Here is a 19649-nt window from a genome sequence, read left to right on the forward strand (position 1 = left end):
CGAGTCTCTGAGGCACTTTTCACAGAAGGAGGGCGAGAGCAACGTATACTACAGCCTCTGAGTAACTGGGGTGTGCAGAGGGTTTGGCAGGCCTGCAGAGTGCTCCTGGGGGCTGGGGAGGACAAAAACTTTTTAAAAAAATCATCTCTTCAAAATCTTGGTGCATCTTATACTCCAGTGCATCATATACTCCAAAAAATACAGTATATGAGCTTGACCTTACATAATTCTTTACAAAATTGGTTATAGAAATATGTCTGTTACTTGATTACATTAATGATATGCTATGTATAATTCTTACCATCAAAAATGTAGACAGAATTGCACTTTACTAAAAAGATGGAAAGATATTCTTGACTTCGAAATGATTTGAAAATTCTGAGCATTTAAAAGATTAAAATCAAAGGTTGATGGTATATACTACTTCAAAAGTTATTATAAATATGTATTGTAACTATGTGGGGGGCAGGATGCGTGCAGGGGTGCATGAGTGCATGTGTGGAGTCATGCATACATGTGTAGGGGCAGGGGGAGCACTGGGGGTCACATGTGCACGAGCAGGGGCAGGGGTGGGGGGAATGTTGCACACACATTGCATTATGGGTATGCTTTCAGCATGCAACAACAAAAAGGTTAGCTATCACTGTCCAAGAAACATACTTGGAAGTAAGGTATTATGACAGTCTTATGGACTGTCATTATAATCTTACATTTTGTACAGCCTAATAGAAATATTCATCTTTTTTTATATGTGCAGGTATGTATTCAGCTAAAATTAGATTAAATAGCCCCTGTACGAATTTATAAAAATTAAAAAGTCAGAACTTGATTCGTCATCTGGTTCAGGTATGACTTCACCTTCATCGGAGCTAGGTATCTCTTCCAAGGTAGCAGGGGGCTTGAGTACTGGTATGTCTATGCCATGGGGGATGGGACAAATTGCTGAGTGAAGATTGGGGTATGAAATGGAATGCTTCCATTTGGAATTAAACCCTTTCACATCGCATAAACAAAAGTAACAGTCATCACTATGGTTCTTTTGCCCTCGCCATACCATAGGAATCACATAACGGAAAGATTTTTTCTTACCCTTGAACCAGTTTCAGAGATCCTCAACACACCGTTTGCACATTTTATGAGGCGCCCAAACTTTATCTTGATCTCCAATTTTTAGTCCAAAGTATGCAAAGTATACTTTTTTCACAAAGTCTGTAATATTCTGCTGTTGCTTCAACACTGTATATTTTCCACAGATGAAACAGAAATTGTCTGGCGAATTAATACACTTTCGCGGAGCCATAACATAATGGTTGAAGAATGACGAGCTAACATGAATTGCGATGAAAAAGTGTGAACAGCCTAGAACCAAGAACCTGATGATGATTCATGCACAAGTGTGGCATGCAGGAGAGAGCAGCTCTGTGTCTGTACATGAGACGTCACAGTACTGGCCACGCCCCCTGCACTGACCGGAGATGCTGCTATCTGCCCTGTGTCTCCCTCCCACTGGATTCTTCAAGAAAGATTAACCCCTTCTAGAAGCACAGACTTAAAACTTGCTTAGCTTATGTATATATTGCTGACCATCAGATTTACAGTGCTTTTTTTTTTACATAACTAGGACAAACCCTTTAAAGTTTTTTTGGATATATATATATGTATGTATGTATGTATGTATGTATGTATGTATGTATGTATGTATGTATGTATCCCTGGCTCTACTGATAAGGAGGCGAGCCTGTGGCTTAGTGGCTAAGACTCCTGCCTAAGATATAATACAGCACAGGTTCACATCCCAGTAAGGGTATGGCTAGCTGATGAGAGCTAATTAGCTCGAAATAGATCTATACTAGTCTCCCTTTATTTATTTATCAGTACAAATACAACACACACACATTATATTATTATATTAAAATTATATATATATAATTTTTATTGTTTTTGTCTTTTCATCACATATTACAATTTTTATATCAACAGTTTGTACAATTTTACATCGTCGTATCTGTATATGTTTTCCTCTCTTTACCATTTATTACATCATTATGTCATCTTATCTATACATTTTTATGATCTTTTACATATTTACCTACTTTTATATACAGTTCTATGTTTATTTATGTATATTGTTTTCGGCTTAATTATTTTTCTTATTTTCCAACCATTCATACCACTTATTCCAAATTTCGTAGTATTCCGATTCTTCTTTGTCCTGTAATTTTAGGGTTAATTTGTCCATCTCTGCACAATCCAAGGTTTTTTATATCACTAATTCGTCCGGTGGTATAGTATTTTGCTTCCAGCATTGGGCAAAAGCTATTCTAGCTGTGGTTAATATATGTGTTAGTAGATATTTAATTTTTTTTGTGTAGTTCCGTTTAATTATTCCTAGTAAGAAGGTTTCGGGTTTATACTTTATTTGTTCCCCCGTAATTTCTTGTGCCCACTTCCAGATTCTTTTCCAATATTTTTGCGATTCCGGGCAGGTCCACCACATGTGATAGTAGGTCCCTTGTTCTTTTTTTCATTTCCAACAGGTCGGTTTCAGTGTTGGGTACATTTTTGCCAATCTTGTTGGTGATAGGTGCCAACGATAAAACATTTTGTATATATTTTCTTTCAATGTTGCTGATCTCATTAATTTATAATTTGTATTCCAAATTTTTTCCCAATCCGCTAGATCTATATTATAACCAAAAATTTTGGCCCATGCTATCATACAGCCTTTGACTATTTCTTCTTCTAAGTTTATTTCTAGCAAATATTTATACATTTTCATTATAAATTTGTTTTCTGGGCCAATTAAGATTTTGTCTATTTGTTGCAGTTCTCTATATATTCCATATTCTTTTACATCTTTTTTGTATCTTGATTGTAATTGGAGGTATGGCCACCAATCTATATTTATATTGTTCTCTTTTAGTTCTTGGTTCGTTTTCAGATTCCCCTGGTTATCTAAAATTTCACTATACCTAACCATTTTTGATAGATCTAGCGTATTGGGGTGTGTCATGGCTTCCATGGTGGAAAGCCATGTCGGTATTTTCATATAGTGTTTTGCTTTAATTTTGTTCCAGACCTGTATCAATGCTTCTCTAATATAATGTGTATGGAAATATTTTTGCTTCTTTTTACTCTCTTCCCATAAGAAAAAGTGCCATCCTGTTTGCAGGTCATGGCCTTCTATTACTAATATTCTTCTGGTTTTTAATCCAAATTAGTGCTGCTGCATTATAGTAGAGTTCCCAGTCAGGTAGCCCCATACCACCTCTGCTTCTATCGTCCTGTAATGCTTTCAGTTTTATCCTAGCTTAAATCCCTTGCCAGATGAATTTTAGTATTATTTTGTTCAGTTCGGTAAATAATTTTTTCTCTAGTTTTATGGGAATCATTTGAAATAGATATAGGACTCTTGGTAGTATGTTCATTTTTATAGTTGCTATTTTCCCTAATAACGATAGTTGTAATTTCCCTCATAGTTCTAAATCTTTTTTTATTTGATTCTACTTCCTGTTTCTGTGGATGACGGACATGCTGTCTGCCACTCGCTGTCCCGGTGGGCCCCGGTGGGTCAAGGGGGGGGCACAAGATGCCCTGTAGGGGCGTCTTGCCGAGGGGGCGGCTTGCTGGAGCCCCCTGGAGCAGCGGCGGTTGCAGGGGGCTGCTGGCTTTGCCCTAGGCACTGGGAGGCTTTTGGGGTGTGTGCTTGCCAAGCGCATTTTCGTCCGGAGGAGATCGGAAGAAAATGCTTTACTTGAAGGCAACAGCAGAAATGCGGTGAGGAGGGACCCCCCCCCCCCGCGGGGTCTTTTTTTACTCCCTTTGAACAATTAGCTAAATGGATTAGCAGTATTCTTAAGACTCTTTGATCTCCACAAAGTGCTAAGATTGGAGAGGGGGGGTTTCTCCCCCCCTTCTCGGAAAAGCAGCTTTAAACTATCTCTCTTACAAAGAGAGAATTGGGGGAAAAAAAACCTTTGATATTCACTTCTTTCAAGCAATGGGCTAATGATCTTTTCTAACAATTGCGGAAGAAAGAAAGTGTGTCGACCTTAAAAGTTACGAATAAACTTTCTAAATGACTGTTCTCCGTTCCCTGGGGAAGGCTGAGCCAAAATGGCGTTTCATCCCGTGCTTGTGTTGTTGTTACAAATGAACTGCCGTCGTTGAAAAATCTTTTGGGCTGGAATTATAAAACCTGGGTGAATCCTAGAGGAATCTCTTTATACAATCCCTTGGATTGGGGAAAATTGAATATAATCAGAGGGGAGCTGTTTTGAAGATAGATATTCCACACTAGACTTTGCCTGTCTCCTGGTCCCGCCCAGCGGTGCATCCCCACAGATGCCATTTTTTTCCTGCCTTGAATTACAACTTTTCCTGAACTTTGAAATGCCTCCAAAAAAGCCCCCACCCAAGCCAGCGTCGGCTCCATCGTCTGCCGCTTCAAGCCCGGTTCTCCCGCAAACGCAATTAACTTCCTTTTTGCAACCAAAAGCCCCTGAGAAGAAACAACCGTCTCAAGATATATTTCACCAAATGTTTCAGACACTCTTAAAGGGACAGGACGAAATAAAAAAGCAGCTGGCGGACTTAAAGGAAGAACTCAGACAGAATCAACAACAGACTGTACAAAATAGTCAAAAAATAAATGTTTTGGAGGAGAATGCTGTAGGGGTGGGAGAAGAGATGAAGGCTTTACAAAAAAAAGTGTTGGGTTTGAGAGCTATTTGGAAAAAATGGAATTTGAAAGGATGTCTCTTTTTCTTAGGTTTCAAAATATACCTGAAACAGAGGGTGAGGACCTAGGAGAGATTATGATAACAATGTTAGCAGACTTTGCACAGTCACTCATGCCCTAGTGACTTCCCGTCTTGATTACTGTAACACTCTCTACATGGGGCTCCCCTTGAGATGCACCCGAAGGCTCCAGCTGGTTCAGAATGCAGCCGCGCGGGTTATTATGGGGAGTACTAGGTACTCCCATGTAACACCTTTCCTGCGTGAGCTGCACTGGCTGCCTGTGGCTTTTCGGGTGCGTTTCAAGGTGTTGATTGTCATCTTCAAAGCGCTCCATGGCTCGGGACCTAGTTACCTGCGGGATCGCATTCTACCCCATACATCCCTGCGACCAATCCGCTCTCACAGAGAGGGTCTCCTCCGGGTACCTTCCGCTAAACAGTGTGGGCGGGCGGTGCCTAGGAATAGGGCCTTCTCTGTGATGGGCCCAACCCTCTGGAATGACCTCCCCCCCGATATTAGAACCACCTCGGATCTCCGCTCCTTCCGCAAGAAACTCAAGACCCACCTGTTTCGATTAGCCGGCCTGGCCTAATTGTAATTGTAATTGTATTTAATAAATAATAATAATGAATTTGGATTTATTAGCCGCTCCCTTTCCGGGCAGGACTCGGGGCGGCGTACACCAAGACATATATAAACATACATATATACAAAGACATACATGCACGGAGGAGGTAAAAGATTAAAACATTAAGACAAATTAAAACCATTAACAAATAAAAAATCCAATATACAATAAAAATTTAAAATTTAAAAAAGACAGTCAGGAGGAATATGAAAAGATTACGGTTGAGCCAGGCCGGATGATTGAAAGAGGTGGGTCTTCAACTGTACACGGAAGGAGCGGAGATCGGAAATAATCCTGATGTCATGGGGGAGGTCATTCCACAGGGCTGGGCCCATCACAGAGAAGGCTCTGCTCCTGGATGTCGCCCCCCGACACTGTTTGGCGGACGGCACCCGGAGAAGTCCCTCTCTGTGTGAGCGAATTGGTCGTAGGGATGTGTGGGGCAGGATGCGATCCTGCATGTAACTAGGTCCTCTGCCATGAAGCGCTTTAAAGATCATAATCAAAACCTTGAAACGCACTCGGTAGACCACAGGAAGCCAGTGCAGCTCGCGCAGGAGAGGTGTTACAGGGGAGTATCTAGACCTCCCCATAATCACCCGCGCGGCCGCATTCTGGACCAACTGTAGTCTCCGAGTGCATCTCAAGGGAAGCCCCATGTAGAGAGCATTGCAGTAGTCCAGGCGAGACGTCACTAGCGCATGGGTGACTGTGCGTAGGGCATCCCGGTCCAATAAGGGGCGCAATTGGCGCATCAGGCGGACCTGATGGAACGCCCCCCTAGCCACGGCTGTTACATGGTCATCCATGGACAGCCGGGCATCTAGGAGGACGCCCAAATTGCGCACCTGTTCCATGGGGGCTAGTTGCACGCCCCCAATGGCCAGAGATGGAAGCACCTGGTTGAACCGGGGGGCCGGAAGCCACAGCCACTCCGTCTTGGAAGGGTTGAGTTTTAGTCGGTTGCCATCCATCCAGACCCGTACGGCCTCCAAACACCGGGACATCATTTCGACGGCCTCATTGGGGTGGTTCGGGGTGGAAATGTATAGCTGAGTATCATCAGCATACAGATGATATCCCACCCCAAAGCCACGGATGATCTCCCCCAGCGGTTTCATGTATGTGTTGAACAGGAGAGGCGAGAGCACCGATCCCTGTGGCACTCCACATGTGAGTGACCTCCGGGTCGAACTCTGCTCCCCTGCCAACACACGTTGCGTCCGGTCAGAGAGGTAGGAGCCAAACCACCGTAAAACGGTGCCCCTGACTCCCAGCCCCTCTAGCCGGTGCAACAGGATACCATGGTCGATGGTATCGAACGCCGCCGAGAGATCTAATAGGACCAGGATAGAGGAACAACCCCTATCTCTGGCCCTCCAGAGATCATCAACCAATGCGACCAAGGCCGTCTCCGTGCTGTGCCCGGGTCGGAAGCCGGACTGGCGCGGGTCTAGATAATCATTTTCCTCCAGGTGACGTGGGAACTGCTGTACCACCACATTCTCTACAACCTTCGCTAAGAAGGGAAGGTTGGAGACAGGACGATAATTGGCTAGGTCCGTTGGGTCCAGGGAAGGCTTCTTGAGCAGGGGCCTCACCACCGCCTCTTTCAGGGCGGCCGGTAGAGATCCCTCACCCAACGAGGCGTTCACTAGGCCCAGGAGCCAGTCGCGCGTAACCTCCCAGGATGCCAGTACAAGCCAGGAGGGACACGGGTCCAATAAACATGTGGTGGGTCGCAGACGTCCACGCAACCTGTCCAAATCCTCGATGGCAACCGAGTCAAACTCCTCCCAAAGTGGTCCCTCAAGACTCGCCACGGGCGTCTCTACTGGACCACTGAAAGGGGCCCATCCCATCCGGATTTGAGCGACTTTGTCCTGTAGATATTTCCCAAACTCCTCTGCTCTGCCCTGTAAAGGGGCTTCCCGCGGTCTCTCAAACAAGAGGGAGCGAGTCACCCGAAACAGGGCGGCAGGGCGGTTATCTGCGGACGCAATAAGAGCGGCACAATATTGACGTTTGGCCGCTCTTAGTGCCACAAGGTACGTCCTCAAATAGGCTCGTGCCTGTGCTCGGTCAAATTCGGAACGGGAGGATCTCCAACGACTCTCTAGGCGTCTCTTGTGGCGTTTCAACACCCTTAGTTCCTCAGTAAACCAAGGGGCCAGGGTGGTTCGTCGCCGCAGGAGAGGCCGCAAAGGCGCCACCCGGTCTAGGGCCCCGGTAGTCGCACTGTTCCATGCGTCTACCAGGTCCTCTACTCGAGGGCGGGTCAGATCCACAGGAGGTGGCCCAAGCTCCGTCTGGAACCTATCTGGTTCCATCATGCGCTTGGGGCGGAACCATCTAATGCCTTCCGGTTCCGCCTCCTCGCGGTGGGGGGTAGCACCAGGGAAGTCAAGCCGGAGAAGTGAGTGATCCGACCATGACAGGGGAATAATAGCTAGATCCCCTATTCCCAGATCACTCGTCCATTGGCCAGAGACAAAGACAAGGTCCAGCGTGTGGCCTCCCTCGTGAGTAGGGCCCTGAATTAACTGGGTCAGGTCCATGGCTGTCATGGAAGCCATGAACTCCCGAACCCCCTCAGACGCTTCTCCCATCGACGGCAGATTAAAATCCCCCATCACTAACAGTTTGGGGGTCTCAACCGCCACCGATGAGATCAGCTCGAGGAGTTCAGGCAGGGCCGCTGACGTATAGCGAGGAGCCAGGTATACTATCAGCAGGCCCAACTGCCTCCCTGGGCCCCATCTCACGACAAGGGACTCACACCCGGATGTCTGTGGCACAGTGAACTCTCTCGGCTCTAAGTCTTCCCGGATAATCACTGCTACCCCACCGCCCCTTCCCTGGGCCCGAGGCTGGTGAAATGCTCGATAACCTGGCGGGCACATTTCCACGAGGGCTAAACCACCCTCGTGGCCCAACCAGGTCTCGGTTATTCCTGCGAGGTCCGGCACCCCCTCCAAAATTAGATCGTGGATGAGGGGGGCCTTATTGACAACGGACCTCGCGTTGCATAACATCAGTCTCAGGCCTTGGGTCTGTAGAATCTGACCACCTAGTCTGCAGGGGTTGGTACGAACGACCGGGCATGACCAAAAACCCCGGTCTCCCAACCGACTACGTGCTCTTGATCTGTCCTCGCACCTGCCCCTCCCCACGACCGTTGGTATCAAGGAGCCCTGCACAGGAATGCTATCTTCCCTCTCCTCCCCCACTCCGCTCCCTCCCCCCTCGACCACACCTAGGTGCCTGGCTCTCCCATCCCTCCTGACTTCCCCCACCCACCCCTGGAACCCCTTACAACTTTTAAAAAACAATTAATTAAAAAACCCCTCAGTGTGCGCTTCCTCCACCTCTCTGGGTTAATGAACCCGTCCTCGAGGTGGGCCCTTGAGAGGGCAGGAGGCCATAGCTGCGAGAGGGGGGACTCCCGCATCAAAATAAGGTCAGACCTCGTATACATAATAAATGGTAAATAATAAATACATAAATACATCGGGCTAAAGATGGTTACTGGGTGCTAAAGGTGTTAAATAACTCTGCCCGTTAAAAATCATAACAGAACGGCAACCAAGATTACAAGATGAAAGAGATGAGAGAGATGGGTAGAGAAATAGGTAGAAGTGGTTAAAAAATAAGTGGGGCCTATAATCTACAGTTCTTAATAGTAGGGGGTTAGGCAGATCTTAAAAACCGTAAGAGAGTGAGCAGATAGTCCATAGCAGGCGGGGGGGGGGGCTCAGCAGCTCCCCATAGTCCTTTCATGCCCCAGATGGTAAGGGGTTAAGTCGTCCTCAAAGTTTGTACAGAGACAAGCTAATCATCCATACTGGGAGGGAGGTAGTGTCGGCGGCTCCCCGTGAGCCTTTCAAGCCCCAGCGTCGCCTAAGCGCCCTTTCAGGCGGCCTCAGTTATTCAATCCACATTTCAGGCGGCCTCTGTTATTCAATCCACATTTCAGGTGGCTACAGTTATTCAATCCACACCTTCTGCCGGCCTCCGGCGCCTTCCAGCAACTCAGGCGACTCAGATGTTACAATGTTTCCATGTTTCAGTGTTACAATGTCTCACGCCCAGCTCAGACCTCCCAAGACCTCCCCTGGGCTTCTGGTAGGCTCGGGGCTCCCAGCCGGTCCAGCGGGTCGGGGACTGATGTTTGGAGCCCCCGATGATCTTCCAAGCCGCCTCTGCCACCCCCACCTCCGTTCGCCTTCTCTCAAGTGAGGACGCCATCGTATCCCTGTCGCTAGCCGCTCAGGGTGCTCAGGGCGTCGTTGATCTCACCTCAGGCTGTCGAAGCTACCGTGGCTTGCAAACGCCCGCAAACGCCGACCAAGCTGATCGTAACCGCCAAAACGCCAGCTCCAGCAGCCGCCGACGCCCGCAGTCTCCCGGAATAAGCCGACATGCTCGCACGCCGACCGCCATTTCCCAGCTCACTACTGGTTTTCAAAAAGCACCAATTTGCTTCTTCCACTCTCCTGTGCCGTCCGGTCACCCTGGGGGACCATTAAGGTCCTGAAATACGCCAGGGTGGACCCTGGGTAGGTTCGTGGTCCTCCAGTTCGTCTAAGGACCAGCAGCACCCAGCCCGTTCAAAAAGAGCCCCGAAAAGACACGGAGCTCAGAGGCTGACCGCCATCCTCCTGGAAGCTCCTCCTCCTCCTCCATTTACAGGGAACATCTATTACTAACCTTCCTGGATGGCTTTTTGAATTTTAAATTGTGGTTTTAAACGGGTTTTTAAAATTGTTTTAATTATTTAAATTGGTTTTGGGTTTTATACACAGACGGTGTGTGTGCGTTGTTTTGTTTGATGTCCTATGTTATGTTTTGTTGTCTTGAACATGAACTGTCTGTACACCGCCCCGAGTCCCTACGGGGAGAGGGGGCGGTCTATAAATTCAATAAACCTTAACCTTAACTATAGCAAAAGGGATAGGCAACAGCTGGCGTTGTTGGTAGTACTTTTTTTTTGCTTTTAGTTTTTTTGTCACTTACATAGTCTTTATTGCTATCTGCTATGGCATTATAGTCTCCTATTATACAAATGTTTCTCCCTCCGATTTCTCTAATTTTTTCATGTAATTTTTTATAGAAGTTTTTCTGGTCTTCATTTGGGGCATAAATTGCTACCAGCAATATTGGTTTTTGGTTTATCCATATTTCTAATATTAATATTCTTCCCCTTGGATCTGCATAGATTAAACTTGTCTTTATTCTCTCTTTAACATAAATTGCTAATCCTTTTCTTTTTTCTTCTGCTAATGCTGTGTATAGTTTTCCCAGTTTCGGACATTCTAAGTATTTTATATCTTGTTGCTTGATATGTGTTTCCTGTAGGCATATTATGTCTGCTTTTTGTTTTGTTAATTTTGCCCAGATGTGTTTTCTTTTTGTTGGTGAATTTAAACCATTGACATTTACAGATAATAGTTGGATTTCTTCTTCCATTTTCCTAAATCTCTACTTGTCCTAATTTTTATTTGCCTCTAGTTTCTTTTTGACTTCTTGTTTTTGGTCTTACTTCCTCTTCTTTCTGTTGTTCTTCCTCTTCCCTGTTACGTCCTCCCTGTCTTCCCTCCATTGCCTTTTGTTGTCTTTCCTCCTTTCTTCTATATTCTATCTCCTCTTCTGTATTTTGCTTTTCTTCCGGATACATTAATTGCTCATATAATTCCTGTGCTTTTTCAAGGTTGTCAATTTTGATTCTCTTCTCCTGCCATGTTACTAACATCCCCTCTGGTATTAACCATCTGAATAGTATCTCCCGCTTAATTAATTGCGTCGCCAGGAATTGGTAGTCTCTTCTCTGTTCCCTCACTCTTCGTGGGATTTGTTTTAGTATTAGTATCTCCTTCCCCTTGTACATCATCGGTTTGAGTCTTGTTATTTTATATAGTATGTCTCTCACTTTTTTCCTCGTGAACCTGATGTGCACTTCTCTGGGTAGTCGATGTTTCCTCGCATAGTTGGTGGTAACTCTATAGATGTCATCCAATTCATTTATGATCTCTTGCTTATCTCTGTTTAAAGTTTCTGCAATTAAGCCGGACATTATCATAGTTAGGTCTCCATCTTTTGCCTCTGTCACATTCTGGAAGCGAAGGTAGAAAGCTGCACGGTCCATCTCCATGTGAATAAGCGATTCCTCTAGATTTTTGTTTGATGCTTTCATTTGTTGTTCAACCTGGTTTATTTTTATTTCTGTCTGTTCTGTTCTTTTTTCTACTTCTTTTATTGATTGTTCATTCTTTCCCAGCGCTTGTTGTATGGTTTCCATTTTATCATCTAATTTCTGTATGTCTTTCTTGACTTCGCTTTTCATTTCACACATCTCTGCTTTCATTTCATTCATATCTATTTTCATTTCATCATGGTTTTTTGTTGCTGTTTCTTGGAGTTTTAGCATAGTTTCTTGAATGGTTTGCAGCACTGTCTGTATATTTTCAGTATTCGACCCCGCATTTGTTTTTTCTGTTTCATTCATTTCTTCTATTGATCCTTTGGGTGTTGGGGGAGCCGGGGATCCCCTTGTTGTTGGATTTATTGCAGGGTTGATGTTCGTCTTTTTACCAGTTCTTAGTGCTGTTGACGTTATATTTGCCATTTCTCTTATAGTTTTATCTTGTTCTGAAAGTTTCTTGTATATATTGTCCCAAATTGGCATTCAATCTTTCCCACCCCCCTTTTTTTCCTTGTATTAGTATGCCCACAGTAATCTTAATATACTATATAAATTTTAAATAATACAGTATAATAATAATAATATATATAGATTATACAATAATATCTAGAGGTGTTGGCAGAAGGGGTTATATAGGCAAGGAGGGAGGACAGGGTAGGGTCTCAATGTTTGTTCATATTAACATCCACAATGCTATATTTTAAGTACTTAAATGCTTAGATTGTTCCTTAATAATATTGAATTTTAACTTATTTAAATGATTGTAGCATAGGTACAATATACAATATATCAGTCTATATAACTAGTATCTATAACCGGGTTTCAAGCTTACTTGTTTATGGTTATAACAATGTAACAATAGATATAAATAGAGCTATTTATCTTAAATATTGATTAATTTAAATATTTGGTTATAAAGATGATAACAATTGTATATAGTTAGGCATTATTAATATAGACAGTTCATTCACCGCTTTTTCCTCTGTGTTTCTTTAAGTTCAGAGCTTCTTTAGGTTCTTTACAAGTCCTTTCTTTCAACTTTGCTCAATTATCCGGGCTCTTCTCGGTTGTTACAGTGTTGCTATTTCGTCAGCTTTCTTTTCCATCTTGATACTTTGCTGCTCTATAATTAATGGCCGTCCGTTGCTGTTCCCCGGTATAGCGCGATCTCTCAATGTCTCTTTCTGTCTCCTTTCTCCTGCTACCCGAGTTCACAGGAACCCCAGCCAGGTCTTATTCTTTTTTTCCTCTTGTTTCTTCGGGCTCGTTTTAGATTCTAAAGTTGTTGTTCTCACCTCTTCCAGTGGCCTTTTTAGTGGGATTTTCTCGCCAGATCTCTGGAGTCTCCCTGTTTGCCCGCTGTAGTCTGCGGTACGTCTTTCCCAGCCTGTAGCTCTCCACTGTTTTCACTTGTATCAGGCGTTGCAACAATGTAGCAAAGGTTGATTCAATTCTCCTCCTTCCTTCTCCTATTTGGTGGTTTGCCGAGGCTTCAGGTCCACCATTCAGTGAAGCAAGCGGCGAATGCTTACACGCTGGGTTAAAAAGGGTATCCCCAGTCGTAACGGGCGATCGCCTTCCGCCTCGTTCATTCTGGGGTGTCCCTACTTCTCCGCTTCACCCTTCAAGCTCAGCGTATCCTCTGGGGGATCCTCCAAGCGTGTATATCGGGGTTCAAAAGGCAGAGCCCTGCTTTCTTCCCCGCACTTGCCTCAACGTCACCACCAGAAGTCTCAGCTTTTTACATCTTAAACGCACTTATGTGAATTAATTAATAGTAATTTGGACTTTAAATTTGGTTAAAAACCCATAATATAAATAATATACCAAAAATTTTAAAAAAATGATAAATTTGAAGACAATTTTGCATGTTGTGGCAAATCATGACATCTAGGAGTTTTTTCAATATTTTATTTGTTTTCAGCACACCAAAATACATGGAAATTAGATGAAAATAATCAAACAGCTTTTTAGTCGCAGACCTGTAATTATCTCTACTTTGGAACTGCAAAATGAGACAAAGGATGGCTGAACAATCTGAAGTGGCATCCCTATGAAATTCAGGGAGAAAGTGGTTATTTAACTCTGTTAACTGTCAAGATTAACAATTAATATTATGGATTGAATACAACCTATGTTAAAGATTTCTAAATTTATACTTCAATTTGGTTCATTGTCTTGTGCTCAGTTTTGGATCCAATGAAACATTTTTTTGAAAAAATTTTTAAAATTCCCTTTTAAAAAGTATGAAGCATCATCACTGCCTCACAATTTAGAGAACTATTGAGACTACAATGCAAAGAAAAATAAGCCATTTAATATTTTTTAAAAATATTGTTAGAAAGAAATAATGGTCTAGGAAGCATCAGTAACTGATATGAAAGGTAAGATGAACATATTATTGTATGGATTAACTGAAAATATTAGGTTTCAAGGCATGGCTACATGTTACAAGGCAAACTCTATTTTTGTCCCCTTCTCCCAGCATCAAAACAAGCAGATTGTGCTGTAATTATATTGTACATTATTCTGCCTCTAACTAATGTCTGCTACCAATAGCGATAGGGAAATATCTGAAATTCTATCAGAAAGGAAAGGGGAAAGGAAAGGAAAGGAAAGGAAAGGAAAAAGCGAAGCGAAGCGAAGCGAAGCGAAGCAAAGCAAGGCAAGGCAAGGCAAGGCAAGGCAAGGCAAGGCAAAGCAAAGCAAAGCAAAGCACTGACAATTTGTAATAATATTCAGGTCTAGTTTTAAAAGAATCAAGCTTTTCTATTATTTGGGTTTCTGAATTTCCATACTTTCATACAAAGAATGAAATTTAAAAATATATTAAACTCAAAAAGTTAAGATCTCATTATCTAGAAGTGGTCTTAAAATGAATTTGACTATACACTTGATTGAAATCACTGCTCCTAGAAGAATGAAATGTTTTGAGAAATATTTAAAAAGGCAGAATATTATATTTCCCCTAAAAGAGAAATGGAAATCTTAAGGGAATCAGGAATTCAGTCCAAGCTCCCTGTCCCAACAGATATTTGGTGCCCATTAAGGAGGACTGGGCCAGCCTATCTACAAGAAAAAAGACCTTCAGCTCCAGGGTGATGGGATTGAGACATGACCCTCCAGGACATAATAGGATTGTCTATCATCAGAGCTCACCACATGGCACAATCACCTGGGGACATTGCATCACCCTCCAGGCTTCAACCAAACTTCTCAGACAACCTACAAGGTTAGCTATGACCCCTACAACAGCCAAGAAAATACATGTCCTTGCACAGGAATAGGAAGCTCAAGGGCAAGGCCCAAGAGAAAGTATAAATAACCCTCATTCTCAACTCCATGTGGTCAGCTACCCAGAATCACATGTGCTTGGTGGTTCTGCTTCACTGTTAAACCATGTTTTTCTCCCTGCTTGGAACTGAACCAGATGGATATTTCTCCCAACATACTTGATTTTACCATTTACAAAGACATCTTAAAAGCAACAGCTGGTAGAGAAATATTCAGAAACAATAGATTAAATTAAAATAAGTGCATAGAGAATTGCAATTCTGAAAACAAAATTGTTAAAAAACTGACATATTTTACTGGGGTGTATAATATTGACTGATTACAAAACGAACATGTTCTTGTTAGGATTGCTACTAGATTCCTAGAAAGATTCCTTAACAATCAAAAAAGTACGGACAGAAAGACCTTTTATTTCAAAAGATATAATATTTGTGGATGTTTACTTAAGAAATAATATAGGAATTTTGCATTGGAAAATTGTCATAGGTAGTTTCCAGTTCAGTTTGCAGCCAACAAATTTCCTGTCAATTTTTGTATCTAGATCAAAGCAGGCAAAGCAGTTCCACTATAAAAATGAGCTTGATGTTTACTTAGTAAACATTAGCAAATAACAAAAACTGTTAACTATCAAAATGGGATTAAGCAGGCAAAAGCAGGATAGAGGCAGACATGAACAACAGATAAGACTTTACATTATGTATATATTCATATATCAGCCTTTCAAAGTAGATACTTAATGGTATTTTTCAGTTGCAAGGTATACCAGAGAGACCAGGTTTCTACCTTCAATGAGACATATACTCATGTAATCCTTAACCACTGCTTTCCAAAGTATTTATCAGAGCTCCTTAAATGTATAAGATTTAGCATTCTTCTGAAAAATCCTAAATCTATGTTTAAAAATCCAAATAATCACTCTCTTGAGAAGATTTTTATTGCATTCTGCACAGAAAGTCAATTTAAATTGGAAAAGAGAACTGTGTGGTTCTGGTTCTGTTACCAATGATATTACAGGTTTTTCCTATGGGTGAGGAAACAAAGCAAGGGAATCTATTAATGCTTTTACTTAACTTGTCCCACATTAAAATAATAATAAAAGCAGCATTTGCTGGCCTTGTTTTTGAAGCAGAATGCAGATTGGCAGAGAGAAGCACAATTTATGCCAGCCTACATTTTATTTGACTATCAGGCTTAAAGAAAACACTACACTGTGTGCACAATTATTAGGCAAGTTGTATTTTAGAGGATTACTATTATCATTGAATAAGTACAGTGCCCTTTGTCAATCCAAAATGTTATGAAACTGCAAACCTGAGTATTTAAGAAAGTAAAAGTGAGGTTTTGACTTTCTTTGGAGAATATCTACATGGGCACAATTATTGGGCAACTATTTCGGTAGTGTGCAGAATTATTATGCAACTAAATAAAAAACAAAAAATTGCCCATCTCACTTGTTTATTTACATCTGTTAATGTGAGAATAATATACAAACTCAAAATGTACAAATAAACATTTCTGACATTTAAAAAAAATCAGTGACCAAAATAGCCACCCTTCTTCTCCTAGGTGCTGTTTGGAGTGTCCAAGCATAGGTTAACTTCAGCTTGCTGCCCAAGGACTGAGTTCAAAGTTTGTGCAGCCACACCTCCTGCTCCCTTTAGAGGCTCAGTTTAAAAAACTTAATCACCCTAAAAGGACGCAGTTAGAGAGCTCCAGTCCTTGAGTAGCAGGTTGGACTCTCCAAACAGTTAGATTAGTGTAGCCTTTTATTATTTTTGTGATAGTGGTAGTCTTAGAAGTTTCCTATCAGTTTGAAAGTTTTTTCCTGTCAGCTTCTTCGCGTGGAGCAGGCTGCTCGGAATGAGGCTGCCTTCCACAACCACGTGGTTGAGGCACCACTGTGGGAGCTCATTCAGCGGCTGCTGGTGAGCCTGGGGCCAGGTAGGAAGCTAGGGGGTCCCAAAATGCTTTTGGAGAGCTTGTAAGAGCTTCGGAGGCTCCTAAAGTCTTTTTCTGACTGGCAAGCAGTCCCCAGTGCCATTCAGAGCCACATGAAGTTTAAAAAGGGCACGAAAATTCTTGGCTGTTTGAATTGCCGCTGCCTGTCTCCTTCTGCAGATTGCCGCTGAGAGGGGTTATTTAAACCGAGGACCTTGTTTTGGGTCTCCAGGCAAGTTCCCCCCTCCCCAAAAGGACTGGTTTCAAGCGGCTACAGGGTTTTTGACTTTGAACTGGCCATACCCTGTTTGATATTAGAGCGGATCTGCGGGCGCACTGAACTTGTCAAAGGTGCCATTTTGACCTGCTGCAGCCTCGCCACCATCATTCCCGGACAGAGACCAGGACATTTAGACTTAATTGACTGACTGCCATTTTAGCCTCACAATTGTCTTGCAGTGTTGGCCAGATTGTTCCAGCTACTATGGCTTCCACCAGCGCAGCTGAAGACATCAATCAAGCAGGTCCTTCCTCCCTTAAACATAGCAGGACAGGCCCTGCTGGCAAAGAGGTGGCTAAGGGGTGCCTACACAAGGACAAACAGCCCAAACCTAAGGGAATGTCTAAGGCCTCTCAGAGGCTAGCAGAGAGGAGCCAGAAAGCTATAGAGAAGCAAATCTAGAAGGCCCAAAGACTTGCACGGCCTCCTTCTCCTCCTGCAGAGGTTCCCACTGGGAACCCCTTTGCCTCCTCTCCATAGATTTCACCATCTCTGGTGGAGGAAGGGGACTTCCATCTTTCCTCTGACCCACCCAGGGCATCCCCGGGGTCCCCAGGTCCTTCCCTAGGGGGAGATTCAGTGCAGGAGGCTGGTTCCCTCATTGATGAGGAAGACCTTTCCTCGCTTGCACCTAGGCCCGAGAGCCATTGGCCAGCCGAGGACCAGGGCCACAATATGTCCAATGAGATGCGAGAGATCATCACTAACCCGATATCTCAGGCCATTGCTGAGGGAATGAGACAGCTAGGCCACAGCCTACCTCGCCAGGCCTGACCCAAACCTGGAACGCAGGCTTCCGGTTCTAAGGACTGGGCAGGGAGGTCATCCTCTCCAGCCTCCTCAGCAGTAAGCGAGGAGTCCAAAACAGAAGAAGAGGGTCAGGAGGCCCCGGATTTGTCTGATGATGAAAATCCTGCTCCTGATCCGCCCGCCTTTTCTGGGTTATTCAAGCCCTCGATGTTCAAAGCCATCCTCACCAAAGCCAGGGTTTTTTCCACTCAGATGGGTCTCCCAGGCCAGTCTAATAAGGAATCCACAGAGCAGGGCAGTAAGGAGGCTTCAAGGAAAATGCCCCTCCCCAGGAACTGGTGCCAGCCCCTCAGCTGTTCTTGGATGTCATCCAGCGGCAGTGGGCTCAGCCGGGTTCAATGGCCAATCCGAGCGTGGTGGACAAAAAGCTTTATTCCATGGAAAGCAGCATTGAGGATCTCTTGAAGCTTCCTCTGGTAGATCAATAGTGGCTTTGATTTCCAATTCTGTTCTTCCAGCTGACCTGCTGGAAGGACTTAAAGCAGAGGACAAGAGGGCAGAAAAGGCCTGCCATAAGATCCATCAGGCCACCGCATGGGCCATGAGGGCCTCCTCTTCATTCTCTTATTTCAGTAGGGTATCCCTCTTCTGGCTCCATAAGCTGCAATCCAAATTGCTAGCGAATGACACCAGACTGTGCCAGGATGTCAATAAAATCATTGCGGCAGTTGAATACTCAGTTCATACTTCCCTTAATGCTACCAAATTTTCCTCGAGAGCCTTGGCCTCAAATGTAACATCACGCCGTCTATTGTGACTCAGACACTGGCAGGCTGACATGAAAGCCAAGTGGAAGCTCTCTTCTGCTCCCTTCAAAGGGGGAAAGCTCTTTGGAGAGGTCTTGAATTCGGTCTTAATAGAATCCAAGGATAAACACAAAGTTCTACCGGCCGTTACCAAGAAGTCTGACTGTAAAGGTCACTCCTTTTTCCATAGACAGCCCTTTCAGAATGCAGACCCTCCAGCCTCTTCTGGAGGAGTTAACCATTCCTATTTCCAGATGCAGGATCGTACCCAGGACAGGGCAACATTCAGGGACAAAAATAGACAACAGGGTAGTCACAGGTCCTACCAGGGGGGTGTTCCAACTGCACCTTTCATAGAAATAAGTGCATCACCGGTCTCCTCCCATAGGCGGCCGGTTACAACTGTACGCCAACCAGTGGGAGGCAACAACAGACACCTGGGTCTTGAACACAGTCTGTCACGGTCTCACCCTAGACTTCCTTTCAGATCCTCCATGGACATTTGTCCATTGCCCATTCCCCAAGTCAGCTCACAAATGTCAGTAAATGCAGGCAGAGATCAGGCATCTGCTGGACATAGCGGCCATCAAGCAGGTTCCGGTGGGCCAGGAGTGGAGGGGATTCTACTCCATCCTTTTCCTGGTCCCAAAGTCCTTGGGAGGGGTGAGAGCCATACTGGACCTCAAGAAACTCAACATTCATCTAGTGTACAAGTGCTTCAAGATGCAATCACTTCAGACCATATTGGGTTGCATCAGGCAGGGCGACTTCCTGAGGTCAATCAACCTGAAGGAGGCGTACCTGCATGTTACCATTCATCCAGCTCATCACAAGTTTCTGAGGTTTCAATTTGCAGACCAGCATTATCAGTATAAGTCTTTTCCCTTCGGCCTATCATCGGCCCCCAGGACGTTTACCAAGCTTCTGGCTGCTGTCGCTGCATATCTCTGATCTAGTTTGTTAACTGGATGACATCCTGTTGATGTCAACATCCAGGGAGCAGGCATG

General features: G+C 44.1%; 1 protein-coding gene across 3 annotated transcripts in view; it reads right to left on the minus strand.

Moving 5' to 3' along the window:
- Positions 1-19649, minus strand: part of PCYT1B (phosphate cytidylyltransferase 1B, choline) — a 122767-nt gene that overhangs the window by 45020 nt on the left and 58098 nt on the right. The window lies entirely within an intron of this gene.

Source organism: Natrix helvetica (assembly GCF_964273705.1).
Source record: "Natrix helvetica genome assembly, chromosome: 3".
Taxonomy (NCBI): Eukaryota; Metazoa; Chordata; class Lepidosauria; order Squamata; family Natricidae; genus Natrix; species Natrix helvetica.